This window comes from Aphelocoma coerulescens, chromosome 1A (genome assembly GCF_041296385.1).
Source record: "Aphelocoma coerulescens isolate FSJ_1873_10779 chromosome 1A, UR_Acoe_1.0, whole genome shotgun sequence".
NCBI lineage: Eukaryota > Metazoa > Chordata > Aves > Passeriformes > Corvidae > Aphelocoma > Aphelocoma coerulescens.
The window spans coordinates 47,392,935-47,407,582 of NC_091014.1; the positions used below are offsets into that span (position 1 = coordinate 47,392,935).

Sequence of the window (14,648 nt, forward strand, 5' to 3'; positions counted from 1 at the left end):
TACTCACCCTTTCAAAGTGGTCTTCGGTGTCTTGCCAGATGTTTTTTGCAAAAAATGCAGATGCAGTTGTTTCGTGGCTGATTTTCTCAGCTGGAACGATAGTCTATGTTCTATGAACTCGTAGTTCAGCTTGGGTTTATGTTTTGCAGTATTTCTTTTCATACATTACCTCAAGTTAGAATGTAACTTATAAGGCATACAAAAAACCCCAAAAACAGAGACAAAAATGGTGTTCTTGCATCCGTAATTCAGTGAAAGAATGTCTCGCTAAAATGCTCTTTTTGTAGCTGTATATTTTTGTAGATGTTTGTGTGTGTGTGAAAAGAGAGAAGCATCGATGCTGTTAGCTGGAAATTCCCAGCATCTTTGTAAAATACTGCCCGAGAATCTCATTTACTCCTTTTGTAGGTTTACCTAGTTTTCCAAGTTAAACATGGTTCCACTGAGCTCTTTTTCTCTGCAATTGTATTTTAACGTTTGTGTGTGTGTGCACTGTGTGCTGGTTCAGTTATGCTCTGGAGTGTGTTGAAAATGCCAGCCTGACATATTGCTAATGAGTGTGCATATTGACAGTGACGGGGGCGTGTGTCTGTCTGTGTGCCATATATTAAAACAAAAAGAGGAGAGAGACGGAGACAGAGAGAGACAGAGAGACAGAGAAGGAAATATTGGGATGGGAAAGAACAGTTTATTTACATTACGGTATGTCAAAATGTTATTATGGCTAAAAAATCCATTTTAAATAGACACAAGATTTCTTTCTCACAGGAGCTAATATGGCCATGGCAGGAGGATAAGGGAAACCCATATATTTTGGTGGTATTAGTATTTTTCTGCCCAATAAATTTTGACTTTTTGGTAGCAGTTTCTAAAATTTGGGAAATGAATTGCTTGCATTGTGTTTCGGTTCTGTAATGAGCTGTCCCTGAGTTTTCTGTTGCTGTTCTCTGTGTCTTTACAGGTAAACTAGTTCTGAGCATTCAGATGGAATTGTTACAGTAGACCTTTGAAGGAATGTATTGTTGAGTAGCTAGCATAGCTGATGTTTATCTAAACTCAACATTTTTGAGGGAATGTGCTCTTTTATATTTGACAATTTTCTGTTCAGAGTTAAATAATTTTCTCGTTTTGAGCTGATATTGCAATGGTAATTTAAAACTAATGCTGATGTGAATTATTCAGAGATTTTGCAGCTCTCAGTCAATTTAATAGCAGATAAATTGTTCTTAATTGGTAGACCAAATTGAAAGAACAAGCTGCTTTTTTAATTATTTCTTTATTTTTTAATGGGTTATACCCCAAAAGAGACTTCTGTTTTGTGAGGAAATACTTCTTTCCAGGCCAGAAACATATTCCGATCATTATTATTCTTATCCTCAGTAATGGATTTTAGGTTTTAAGTTATCCTTGTAAATCTATTGCTTTTCAAGAGCTGCTAAGCAAAATTAAAAATCTATATTTTGTTTTGAATAGAAAATGCTGTGAATAGTGACAAAATAGATTAGAATTGTGATTGCAGACAATAGGGAAGATTAAGTTACTAAAACAGTATATTGTTGTTCTAAACTAAAGCCTGTAATATTTTCTGTAATTGAGACTTCGTGCATTGTTAGAACTCGGCTGGAGTATCAAATGATTGTGAGGATTAGAGCAGACAACTAAAGCAATGTCACAGTAGATGTGGCTGGTTTTTAACAGGATTATCTTCTGAGATGTGTAGAAATGAGCTCTTGTAATAGTTTCAGAGGAATTAATAATTTTAGTAAAATGTTAATGGCAAATGTGCTAATGTAAAGAATTAGAAGATTAGTGATGCATCCTTTTGCATGGAAATAAGAATATAATAAATGTCCTGCAGGTGACTGAAGCTACTGCAATTTTATTGGAGATTAAAGTTTGATTGACCTTTGCTGAGGTGATTAACCCTTCCGAAATTAAAAGCCAGTAGTAAATTATTCTGTCCAATTTAAATGCAAACATGAATGATACAGCATACTGTTCTAAGTGTAAGAAAAAAAAATGTTTTAATTTTCGTTTTGCACTCAGTGAGATGTGATTGCAGACAGCGCGCGGCCGGGCTGCGGTAGAACCAGCCAGTGGCAACCTGCCTTTGCTCTGCTCGCTCCCGCCGGAGCAGCCGTGCCATGGGGACGCCGAACTTGGGAGCAGCTGCCTGCAATGAACCTTCACGTGCAGGAATACCGGCAGGAGCGCGTGGAAGCATCAGTGAGGTAAGCAGTGCAAGTCACTGTGGATGCGCTTTACCTGCTCGTGCAGACCTCGAGCCAGCTGAACTGTGCAGGGGCAGCGTGACACAGGTGAGGGTCCCTGGCCAGCCTCACAGGGCGGCTTGTCGGAGATGGGTTGCTCACCTGGGCGAGCCATCGCAGAGTTAGGAATAAAGCTGTATCTATGTTGCTCTTTGAGTTGTTTTTTCCTTTTCCCTAATCCTTAAAAGTCAGATGTATGAGCTTGCAGAACTGTACTTTTTGACTGACAGAGCAGTTCCTCCAGTGCAGGCTGAGTGCAGGTGTGTGAATTGCTGCGCTGCTTTTAGGATTGTGATTCCCATCCTTCCTACAAGTGTGAACAAGTGGCTTCTTAGGCTGTAGTCAGTATGTCATGCTGGATGGGTAGGATCAGGACATGATCTTAGTAGTTGTCTAAAGCCTGTGGGAGTACTTGCATGTGTAAAGTCTTGCAGATGGTTGTCGCAGTTGCTGTGGCTATGCTACTGAACAGCATTTAAAAAATCTAGAAAGTTAATTTCCAATAGATTTTATAATTCTGCTTCACATTACAGTTCCTATCTGTGTGTGCAAACTTTATTACTTAATATTAAATTGGAAAGACCTCAGCAATATGCTTGCTGCATTTTTTATAAATCTTTCATTAAAAGTTGAACACTTAGGAATTCCTCCCAGAGTGTCTGCCTGACTCTTTATTTTTATTTAGCAGACAAATGAATGTCAGGGCAGTGATTTGTTTTATAATGAATTACACTTAACTTTTGCAGAGTAAGAGATCAGGGTGTTGTTATAAAGCAGCATCCTGTCTAAAAGTCATTCTGGAGGACTATAATGACTCTCTGAGGGCTTAAATTTACACTGACTAGAGCTGTTATAAATGGATCTAGTTCATGTATTTTTGTTGCTTTTGTTAGGAAATTACGTTTTTGTTAAAAGCACCAAAATAATGGTAAATTAGAAGTAGTTTTGTTATTTGAGGTTGGTTTAACTTGTGAAAACAAGTCCTTCAAGGATTACTGTCTCTTTCCTTCACCTGCCAGTCCAGAAGAGGGAGGCAAGTGCGTCAGGTCTGCACCCAGGACTCTTCATGGTCTTTGGCATACACTGTACTGGATCAGACTATGATGGATTTTTTTCTTTCCCTTTTTTTTTTTTCTTTCTTTTTACTTCCTCTCCTTGAATCCACCTCTCCCTGACCACCTGAGAAGAGATGAAATGGCTCTTTGAAGGCTTTTTCTTGCATGCCAACAGCAGTAGTGCTGGGAATTGGGCTGAAGGGCAGAAGGGCTGCTACAACTGTTTGGTCTTGAGTGGACTTTCTGCCTAGTAAAATTTCCTCTTTTTTCATGCAGCTGTAAGGCATTAAAATGATAATGAATGTGCCATCTGCATTCCGTATTTAGTTTATCTCCTCACTTTTTATCTAGGAAGATTTCATATTGCATCTGTCAAGGTAGAGAAGTCCAAGGAATTGCAGTTCAGAAATTAAGGACCCTGAGGTAGCAGCTCACTTCTGTCTTGTCTTTTCATTTACACTTTAAACAGTCTTCAGAGAGATGGGTTGCTGCTTCTGGGACCCAGTGAAGAAAGTGAGGAATAGATAAAAGCTAAACTTGCGGTGGAGTGACCTAAATGGAACAGCTGGCAAAAGTATAGAGGGGATCCTCCTGGGTACTGAATTATACCTTCAGGCTTGGATTAGTGGGATGTTTAACAAAGAGATCCATTTGCCAAAAGGATCTCTGCCTGATTTTTAATTATGGAACTAGCGCTTTCTTCAACATTTGCAAATTATTGAGCTTTTTCTCCTCATGTAAGGTGTAGAGTACTAATTGTTGGCTTTTAGCTCTTGCTTTTGCTTTTCTCAAACTAAAAATTTATTCATGTTCTTGAATTAACCATATGAATACCTGGAACATGAAGCATTTGAACAATTTTTATGTTATGAATAATGGGTTGCATGCTCTATGGAGAAAATAAATCTAAACTTTAAATATTTATTGTTTTGCTTATAATTCTAGAATGCTCTTGAGTGCTTGGAGTAGGATAAAACTTTTCTTTAAACTGAGGAAAACAGTATTTATACTTTTTTTAAAGTCATACATATCCATCATATTTTAATTAACAGTAATTGGTATGTAAAATCCAATTTTTAAATTTTTTTTTAGTAGAAAGATGCCTCAATTATTTTCCATATTTTGCAGTAGAGAAATACAGGAGAGAAAAAAAAAATGGAGCTACATGTGTCAGAAACACCTATTTACCAGCCAACCTTCATATATAGCATTTTCTTTTTTGAGATAGCCATGATTTCCTTGTCTGTTATTAGCTAATACTACCATACATTTATTAAACAGAAAAAACCCCCTCCAAATTGCATGAAATAACGATACTCTAGCATGATGTCAAATTTTCAAATGGGCAGTGCATCGGCAAAATTCATGACGAAGTAATGATGTATGCTAAATATATATGTGTTCAGTGAAGAGATTCTCCTAACTGTCTGCTTATATTTACTGAGGTAGTCAGGCAGAAGAGACAGGGCAGTGTAGTATTTCTGGAAAGTTTGTTGGAACACTATATCTGACTACTTTAGCCAAAAAAATACTAACAATGTGGGTGGTGGAGGAGGGGGGCGCTAGGATGTTGTCACTGTCCTCACTTCCTACGGACTACAACATCCAAAATAAACACTGTTAGTCATTACAACTTCTGCTTTGCTCTTTTGAAAAACCATTTAGCACGCAGGTTCTTTCAGAGACAGGTCACATAAGATTGTTTTGATGACATTCACTGTATGTCAATTTTAATAAGTCACGTGAGAGATCAGCAAGGTGCTTAGCATGTGATATGTCATATAGGTGACTGTTTCTCTCTTGCAAAAAACCCCAGAAAAAAAATGCAGTTAAAACCTTGTTTGCCCCCACCATTGCTCCCAGTGAGAATGGCATAGCAAACCGCATATACTTTTAGGCAGGTCTGATAATTGTTTAGAAATTATCTTGTTCAGCATTTCTAACATTAGCAGTAGTCATTATGATTATTTGAAAAGAAAATAGTTCAGAATTTTATTCCTGCCACAGGCTTTATTTTTCTTCTTCCCTGTCATTTCAATATTCTTTCAGTATGCTACTCAGCCAATAGTTAAATGAAAATTGGATGTTTAAGGCCATTTTAACTGCAGCGTTTAAAAAATATTTTTATAATGGAACAAACTGCAATTTTCTATATCAGGAAGAGTTTCTGAGTAGTGAGACATGCACTGCATTACGTATGATGGCAAAACACACTGCAATTTCAATAGCTACATAGGGTTAGACCTTAAAGTTGCAATGAATTTTTTTTCTTCACAATGATGTTTTTAGCAGAAGCTGTATATTCCATGTTGTAAATCTGCACAAAATGTATTGCGTATTTTCCCCCAGAGTTAGCGTAAAATCGGGGAGAAGATACAAAAATACTAGATTGACTTTAAGCTTCTGTTAAAAAAAGGCAATTTCCTAGGTATTTCTTTTCATCATGGAAAATTAGCTGCAAGTTGATAATTGCATTTCTTGTTCATCAGACTTGTGTAGCTTTCTGAGAGTGTGTGTAACAGAGAATTGAATTTGAATAACTTGAATAGCTGCATATGAAAACTCGTGGAGTATAATGTTTCAATGAACATTGCTTCATTCCATTTCAATAGAAATTAAAATTCTCTTATGAATATGCAGTTTCTTACACTGCTTAAATGTTTGGGTTTGGGGTTTTTTGTAGTTTTTGAAAGGTTTCAAATTTTGGGTTGGGTGAGAGAAAGGGAAGGAAAGGATGTGAAACTTTGTAGGTTAAGGCTGAATATTTTTGAAGTATTTATACTACTTTACATTCTTGAAATGGATGGTGGTAGAAATTTCTAGCTTTTCTTTAAAGTAAACTAAAATGCACCTTCTTTGAAGAAATAAAACTTTTAATTTGTGGCCTTTCTCATTAAAGTTTTCTTGTCTGAAAATGAGAAAAAGTTGGACTACCACGTTCAACAGTTAAAAAACCACTTCAGGGAACATTAACTTTTAAAATCACTAAAGCTTCCGTCAAAAATGAATCTACTCTTTCAAGTAGAAACACTGAAGAAAACATTTATATGAAAAAAATATAGTTAAATTTCTGAAAATACAGACCAATTAGTAAGATTTAATTTAGATATTTGTGACTGACTATGTATCATGTATATGTTAGAGCTGATTTACCATTATATTCTTGCCTTATTTGCAAAAAGAGACCCCTACTTATTGAAATATTACTGAAGGATCTAGCTTTCCCCACAAATTACACATTTTTTGCATAAATGTGCCTAATTACCTGAATTCAGTTTTGATTAGCAGTGTTAATTGATGCAGCTGTGGATGGGCTCTGTTTACCTAAATTACCATGTGCAAACAGCAATACGTTTGAAAGTGAATATGCTAAACTGAAAATACTAATTAGCTAAGACAGATTGTTATTCAAGTCACATCTCAGAGCTTTTTAATGAAAGCCTGAATGTGTCAGGGCTTTATGATATTCAGACAGAAATGTCTATATTACATATGAATTCTAAATTTAATTCAAGGGACCAGATGGGATGTCGACCGGGGTTCTTCTCCATCACTTCCAGTATTAGTGTGAATATTTTACTCCACTGGATACATTTTTGAGTGTGTGTATGTGAGAGAGAAAGAAGTGTGTGTGCGTGTGTGTGTGTGTGAGAGAGAGAGAGGAGGGAGCCTCTCTCATTGTGTGCATTGACAATGTGCCAGCCAAGAACATCTAAGTGGTCTATTTTTGACCGACATATTTGCAAATTATAGGCACCTACTTTCCCAGAATGAAGATAAACAAGCTATTTTGCAAATTTAATAAATCTAGATAGTAAATGGAATAGAACCAAATAACAGAAAGATTAAACAGATCTCATTAACAGAACTTTTGCAACAGAGATTTAAAGAACTAAAAAATTCAAAGAATTTAAAGAATTTTTAAAAAATCAGTTTTGTGTATAAGAGGACAGTTGGGCTGCATGTTTCAGATTGTCATGGAAAGGCTTTTAACCACTTTAATCTGTGCAGTGAAATACAAATAAAATGTAATTTCTTGATTTTATTTAGAACAGCCCAGATTAAGGTATTCCATTTATGCATTTAATTCCTCTTAGTAGTTCAGTTGGATGCAAAACTGTAAATAAGTCTAAAAGTAGTACATAAGAATATCTAGAGCATAAGTGTTCTTAATATAGATCAGCCACCATACGGCATATGCCCAGTTTTCAGTCCATTTATTCTTTTGCTTCAGAGCTTAAGTATTCAGAGGTCACCTCCCATGTGAAATTCAGTAATTCCATCAGAAGCTTTACCCTCAATGTCTTGACAAAATGAAAAGCAAGGGATGTAAGTACTGTACCTATTAGTACCAAAATAATAATTAGAGTTGTAATGTTCTAATTCTCTTATATGGAAAGTTCTTTCATAAATGTTCTCAAGATATTTGTAGTGGTCCTGGTTCAATGTAGATAGCTACGTTTATAGTTATAAAAAGCGTCAGATGTTTTGATCTGAATTGGTTGGAATCTATTTTCTTCTTTTGCCTCTGTTATTCCACAGTTATGGTGAATAGAAACTGTTCTGGTCACTTTAGTTTTGGGAACACAATACCCCTTTTTCAGAAGGTTCAATAGTTCTGTTTTTTTGTTAAGTTGGCATGTGGAGGTGATGATATTTTCTGCAAGTAATTATCTAAGGTCTTAAACTTTATACCTGAATCCTTTAGTCATGGCCTCTTGTACTCCATTAGTGGAGGCTTTACAGATGGAACATATTCCTAAATAAATTAGTCCCAGGTACATTCATTGTTCAGCTGACAATTAACTCTGGCTGAAGAGGAGAACAGTAGTGGTGCAAGTCAGATTTGGACACCTATGATAAAAAAATCACTTCATTTCTATTACATTGCTAAATATGAGTGATCCTCTATAATGAACTGTCTCTTCAGTCCAGACATCTGACCTAGGAAAAAGCTTTTATCCCTAATAAATCACATTCATCAGGAGCTGTGAGTCATAAAATGTTACACCAGACCATTTAATGTCAAGTACTTCACCACCCTCAATAGAGCTTGACTTCTTTATGCAAGGAGTAGCTGAAATAGAGAGAGAAACATCAACTTCTGGAACACAGAAAGGCAAAGAGGAAGATAACTCTGTCCACATTATTAATTGTTGTCTTCCATGATGGGGGAGACATTCAGATTTTTGCCAGGAGAAAAAAGGAGGCTAATGGGACTTCATGCTTCTCAGTCTCCAGATAGGTGTTTATTAATTCTTATCTAAGGAGTACAAGCCACTGGCGTGGCCTAGACATAGCGCAGAGCAGAGAATGCAGCAAGAAGACAACTTACCAAGATTTCACAGCCTTTTTAAAGGTAAATTACCCAATGAAAACTTAAAACACAAGATATTTTCACTTTTTTTACCAATGTCCAACAAGTTCCTAAATCATGTAGATAGGAACTGCGGAATTCTTTATCCAATCATCCCAAACTACTTCTACTGCAGAATATGGAGTAGTAGAAGAAGAAGGTTTGGAGAACAACAATACTCCATTTTGAAGTTTTTTGCTTTTATCTATTTACTATGCAAATAGACCTAAAAACTCTAAATTTTTCACCCAGTGATAATCTCACATAGTATTCTATCACCTAATTCACACCATTGTAGATTCAAATTCTTCCCAGAGGCTAGGCAAATTTTCCCATGGACAAAGGCCAAAACCAGTACTGTCCAGGGGGGTAAAACCCTTCAAAACAGGCAGAGAAATATTCTCTGCATTCTGGGTTCCCACAGAAGACACACAAATCCAAACTAGTTTTAAGATGGAGCTTGAAATAATCATGAAAATTTCCATCCAGACATTGCTCTCACTAGCGAATTTTTGGAATAAATGATTCATAGACAAGATCTATTGGGCAGTTGATGATTTTCAAATAAACTGGTCCATGAAAGAAAGAATGGATTAACCCATAGCTTAAAAGAATCTACCACTGCCTTTTTTTCCATAGAAAATAAAGTAGCAACTTCCACAAAAAGGTTTAAAGAAAGACAACACTTGACACAGAAAATCTCTCCAAACTTTGACCTTTACTCAACCATTGTTTGAGAGCAAAATCAGTGCAAAAGAAGACTGCAGTATTTGCTTTTGGCCTTTAAAACAGAAGTTCAGGCCAGAATCTTGGTGGCAGCAGTCAGTTGTTACTCAGGGCATCTATATGATAACAGCTGCAAAAGTTGACTTAGCATTTCAACAGGTTCTTGTTTCCATTCAACAATGTAAAGGTGTGTTTGGTATCTTCTGACACCCAACACCTGCTGTGCCCGAACTATGCATTCTAAAAATTTGTACAGAATTGCTTAGTAAAGAGATGCAGTAGCATTTTTAAGATTATATAATTCTTTAGTTACAAAATTAACTAGTTTAAGCATAAATTAACCAAATAATGATAAATAAATACTTATGAGCTCTGTATTCAACCCTCAAATGACACAAAAAATCATGCCGGAAAAAAATAACATAGTGTCATGACTAATTGCCTATTTTTGCTTTTATTTCTCAAAAAATTCTGCATCAATAAATGTGAGTGTCACCAAATTCCTATGGAAAATAGATCACTTTTGGTCTTGAAGTGAAATGTTTTAAAGCACATGTGAAAGCTATGGATGTAAGCACCCTCATAAAAAGATCTGAAGTATCCAGAAGATTTGGTTCTTATGAAATGTACTTAACCTGAACTGCAGATGTGAACCAAGGAAAAGAAAAGGGGATTCCTCTTCCTCACTCAGCACCACCTTTGCAGATTTTATGTTCCCACATCATGTAGTAATGTTACATCTCTGGTCAGGGAAAAGCCCATCTAAGTATGGAAATGGTTTCTAGCACTCTTTATATGTATCTTTGATTTGAACCCATCTGTCTTGCTCCTTACTTAACCATTTATGTTGAATTTCACTTTTTTTTCTGCAACAGAAAGGCCAACCTGTTGCTAATGCAGAAATTCTTTCTTCATCTCCTCCTTAAATTCTTTTGGGCTTTTATTTTGCAGTCCCCATTATTGTAAATCTTGTCATACAGGGTTGACTTGGAAGAAAAGATGAGGCACTGTGCTGTCTTGGTTTCTCTCTGTGAATGAGTTGAGTGACTATATAGATTCATCCCCTCTGTTCAGATGTTTCCAGTGGATTCCAGGGGTTTTTTGGTTGCAGAATCAGAGCAATGTTTCTGGTCTTCCAAGCAATTAATGTGTCAGTTTTGGCTCTGTAGGCTACCTCTTTGACTTGTCAAGGAACTTCTCAAAACAAGGAGACTGCTGTTTCTGCACTGGGGAATCTTTTATAGAGTGTAAGTCAAAAAGCATCTTCTGCTTTTATAGACATTTTTTGACATTTTTCATCTCTGTTGTAATTTTCAGTGTTGAGTTTTTGAGATCTGATGCATTCTGAAGTAGTCTTTTTGTGTAAGTTTACAGAAACACGCTCACTTACAGAAAATAACTCAGTTACTCACTTGAGTTTTTTAAAGTCAGTTTTAGTCTAAATCTATTGCACAATTAAATGTTGTCTGTTTTTTAAGTTCATTCCATAACATTAAGCAATTAACATTCCCCTCAGAGAAGAGAAGCATATATTACATATTCTTTCTCTTTCATGTTCCATCTCAAAGTATCCATTGGTGTGAAGGGTCCCTGTTGAAAAATGCCTTCAGGACCCTGCCAGAAGTGAAGTTCTCCAGTCTCTTCCAGATTCTGTGTCCCCCTTCTCCTTATAGTCCAGTTGCTACTTTTATGTTCACTCTTGTTGCAGTGGCAAAGTCCACTTTACACCCCCACATTGCTTTGAAAGTGGTCTCTCTGTAAACCTCTGTGCTAGAAAGTTCTCCCTTTACCAAGATTCCACTGGTCACTGACTCTCTCCCCCTCCCATCCCTTCTCCCATTGGCCCCTGTTATGTCACTCACCCTTGCCTCTGCCCCCTAGCCCTCAGACCATTGGCTTCTGATGCTTTGCCCACCCCGGAGCCCTTTGGGATAAAACCACTTGCACGTGTCGTTCTTGGTTCTTTGTCCCTGCTTCCTCTGGGTGTGTTGGTGTCATTAAACCCCTTGGAACTGCGTGCAGAGAACCCCTCTCGCCTCTTCGTCTCCGGTTTGTGCTTAGACTGTGTGTGTGAGCGGCTGCTCGCGACTGCCTGCGAAGGTGAGATCGTGTGCGCGCGTGGGTGCTGGCAGAGCGCCGCCTAAGCGTGTCCACGAGGGACCCTGTGGAAAAAACACGGCATCGATCCACCGAAGCCGTACACTCTGACTTCTGTTTTTATACTACCACTGTATCTCACCTCATCATTTCCCCTGATTCTCTTTCATGTCTGTCCCTTTCTCCTTGTGCTTGGTACAAAATTTGGGTAATTTTTATTTTTCTTGTTGATCATATTTCTTGTCTACTTAAAGATCTTTAGGCTGACCGTGAGTTTTAGTTTGATCTTTATTATATTGCGATTGCTATTTCTTTCTAATAATGTGTGAGTACTGCTATGCCCCTGAAAAAAGTTGTTTTACCTTTGAAAGGCAAAACCAAAGTGTGTTATGCCACTGGGCTACTCTAAACATCTGGAATTGCTATCACCAATGGTGAATATCTTTTCCTAAGTGTCTTGTGTCAGTGTGGATTTCAAAAAGTCTTGCAAACTCCTACTTGATCAACTATTTCTGTGCTATCACAGAATCACACTCACTTTGTGTGTGAACTTTTCCATATGCTTTTCCCTGGTAGATGCTCTAATGCTTCTGCTCAGATTCAGCTTCAACCTTCATTTTTTCATTAATTAATTTACTTCATGTCTATATTTCAAACCACCATATGTACGTAAAAAGGGGATGTGTAGTAACTCTATGTTATCTGAAAACGTCCATCAAATCAAGGCTGATAACTAAAAATTTATTTTTCATATCACTGGTCTTTGTTAAGTCTACTTTTAAATTAAATTTCCCAAATTTTTCTCTAGTCTTCAATACTGACTAAATTGTTCCTATTGTATTTCCTTACACTAGTTAGAAACAATCTGCTTTTAATCTAAAATTACTTTCAACTATCTAAAACTACACAAGATAGTAAGAGAAGGAAATGTAGAGTAGGTCAGTGCCGTCTTTTCTGCCACATTAGAGATACTATGCTTGATGTGTGGTTTTCCATGTCTGTGCTCAGAAAGGAAGACGCAAGCTATGTGAATAAACTCCTTTCTTAAGTAACTCTATTAGGTTCTTTGTCAATAGCATTAAATAGAGAGTTCTTGTCTTCTTTTAAACCTTGCATAGCTTTGTTCTTACTACCTCTCCTCAACAGTCCCTCATTTATTAATGTGTTTCCTCCATCTACATTCCTCATAATTGATGACAACGATGCTGCAACCCTTTCCTCTGGTAGATACTGCATATGTGTGTTTGTGTGAGTCTGCATGTGTGTGAACCTATGAGGTTCATACTTAGGGTCAGTTCCTGTTTCAGACAGAACTGCCATGAAATGAATGAAGCCTCAACGTAAGACAGTAAGTTTTCTTATATTAGAATGTCTGTTAATGAACCATTTCATGTTTCAATTGTCAGCTGTGCAAACTGAGAAGTAGAACAAACATTATGAGTATTTGAATTTAGTTTAATTCTTTCCTGAGTGTGTATATATGCACTGAATGATGCTTGCATGGTGGTTATGAACCAATCTGTGTGTGGCATTTTTATGTTGCCATAAACATAGAGCATTTCATTTGGGCGAATATCGACTATAAAACATGGTATTTTTGAGTAATGGCTTTTCCAAGCCTGTAAGTTCTCAGAAAGAAAATTGCAAGACCAGATAAAAATATGCTGAAGTACATTTTGAGTAGTGAAAAGGCCTGTCTGAAAGCTGTTTGCACAGTAAAGCAAGTGTGTTTCCATCTGTATTTGGCGTACTCACATGTGTGCATGTACAAATGCATAGCCCATCAAAATGACTGTAAAGATCACACAGAAAATTTATCAAAACTCTCACCATCTCTCTCATCTTTTTCTTGGCAATTCCACTTTGGTTGACCATTTTTGGGGCATTTGGAGCATTTTCTGACAATTGCCAGTGTCTTTTTCCAAACAGCCTACAAAGTCTTTTTCTCTTAGGTGAAAATTATCTGTATGCTTATTAGTCTCCAGAGCAGTATTAGACTGTGTTTAAATCAGAGACTATTTTTAAGTTAATTTTCTCTCTGGATATAAGAATGGAAATTGCACTATTGGAAAGAAGGAAGAAAACTCGGCCAAATTCCCAGTGCAACAAAATACTTCTTTCCAAGCACATGAGCTCTCAGATGTATAAAATCAAATCTTCACATTATTTTACCTAGCCTTTTTTTTTTTCTTTAGGATTGTGTAACTTTTAAATCTTTTTACTTTGATTATCCTTTTCCTCTTGCACCTATACAATTCGAGTCTGCCTTCAACGTCAGCGTGCTCTAAAATGTTACGCACAATATCAACTCTTTCCTCATTTCCTCATTGCAGTATGAACTTTGATTCCTCACTTGTTCAACATATTTCTCTATGAGGTCTCTTTCATCTCTTCAGAAAAAATCCAACCCTGTAAATTCATGCATGTGTGAGGGAGAGATAAAAGAATGATTTTAGGCAAGTCACTTTGTTTCTCTTTCATTTACAAATTCAGCTATAAGGCCTTTGAGGGAGGAAAGGGAAGAATGTGTTGGGTTGTAGTCTGTGCTGGAAGGAGCTGAGGGCTCTAGGTACAATTTTGGTACAAATAAAGGAAAAAAAAACTAACATTAAATAGCATGGCATAGAAGAGAGGCATAAATACGAATAGTACCACTTTAACTGTTGTGCTTGTTTGTCAAAGACAAATATGTTGGAAGTGAAAAAATACTAAAATGTTTGAAGGCTGCAGTGGACAGCTACAAAATAATTAAAACACTGTAGTTTTTAACTCAAAGGAAAACTTTGAAGGCAACAGGTGCATCCACTCTAGCTTGTACAGTACAAAGTAAAATGACTTCTTGGTCCTGACCATTCACTAATGGCTTTATTGTAATATATTATGTTATAGATGTATACCTACTTATATGTACATATTATGTAATTGAAAGGTTGGTTTCACTTGACAAGAAACGGAATTCAGCCAAAAGGAAGTGTGCATTACTGCTTTCTAGCTTTCATGTGGCTGGAGATGGGTCAGTGCTCTGTCAGGATATAAAGCCAAAAGCAGTCCTCCAAAACTCTGTTAAAGAAACGATTGAATCCCTAAATTCATGGTAGATGTTAAAAAAGTCTGACCTTAAAAAGAGGTTTTCTTACCACAGCT

The 14,648-nt window shown here is 36.7% G+C and overlaps 1 long non-coding RNA gene across 2 annotated transcripts in view; it reads left to right on the forward strand.

The window, feature by feature from the left end:
* Positions 1–14,648, forward strand: part of LOC138104685 (uncharacterized) — a 50,632-nt gene that overhangs the window by 27,511 nt on the left and 8,473 nt on the right. For both annotated transcript variants that reach the window (XR_011148220.1, XR_011148219.1), the window contains one exon: positions 2,047–2,231. This is a non-coding gene — a long non-coding RNA (uncharacterized lncRNA). The remainder of the gene's footprint in view (positions 1–2,046; positions 2,232–14,648) is intronic.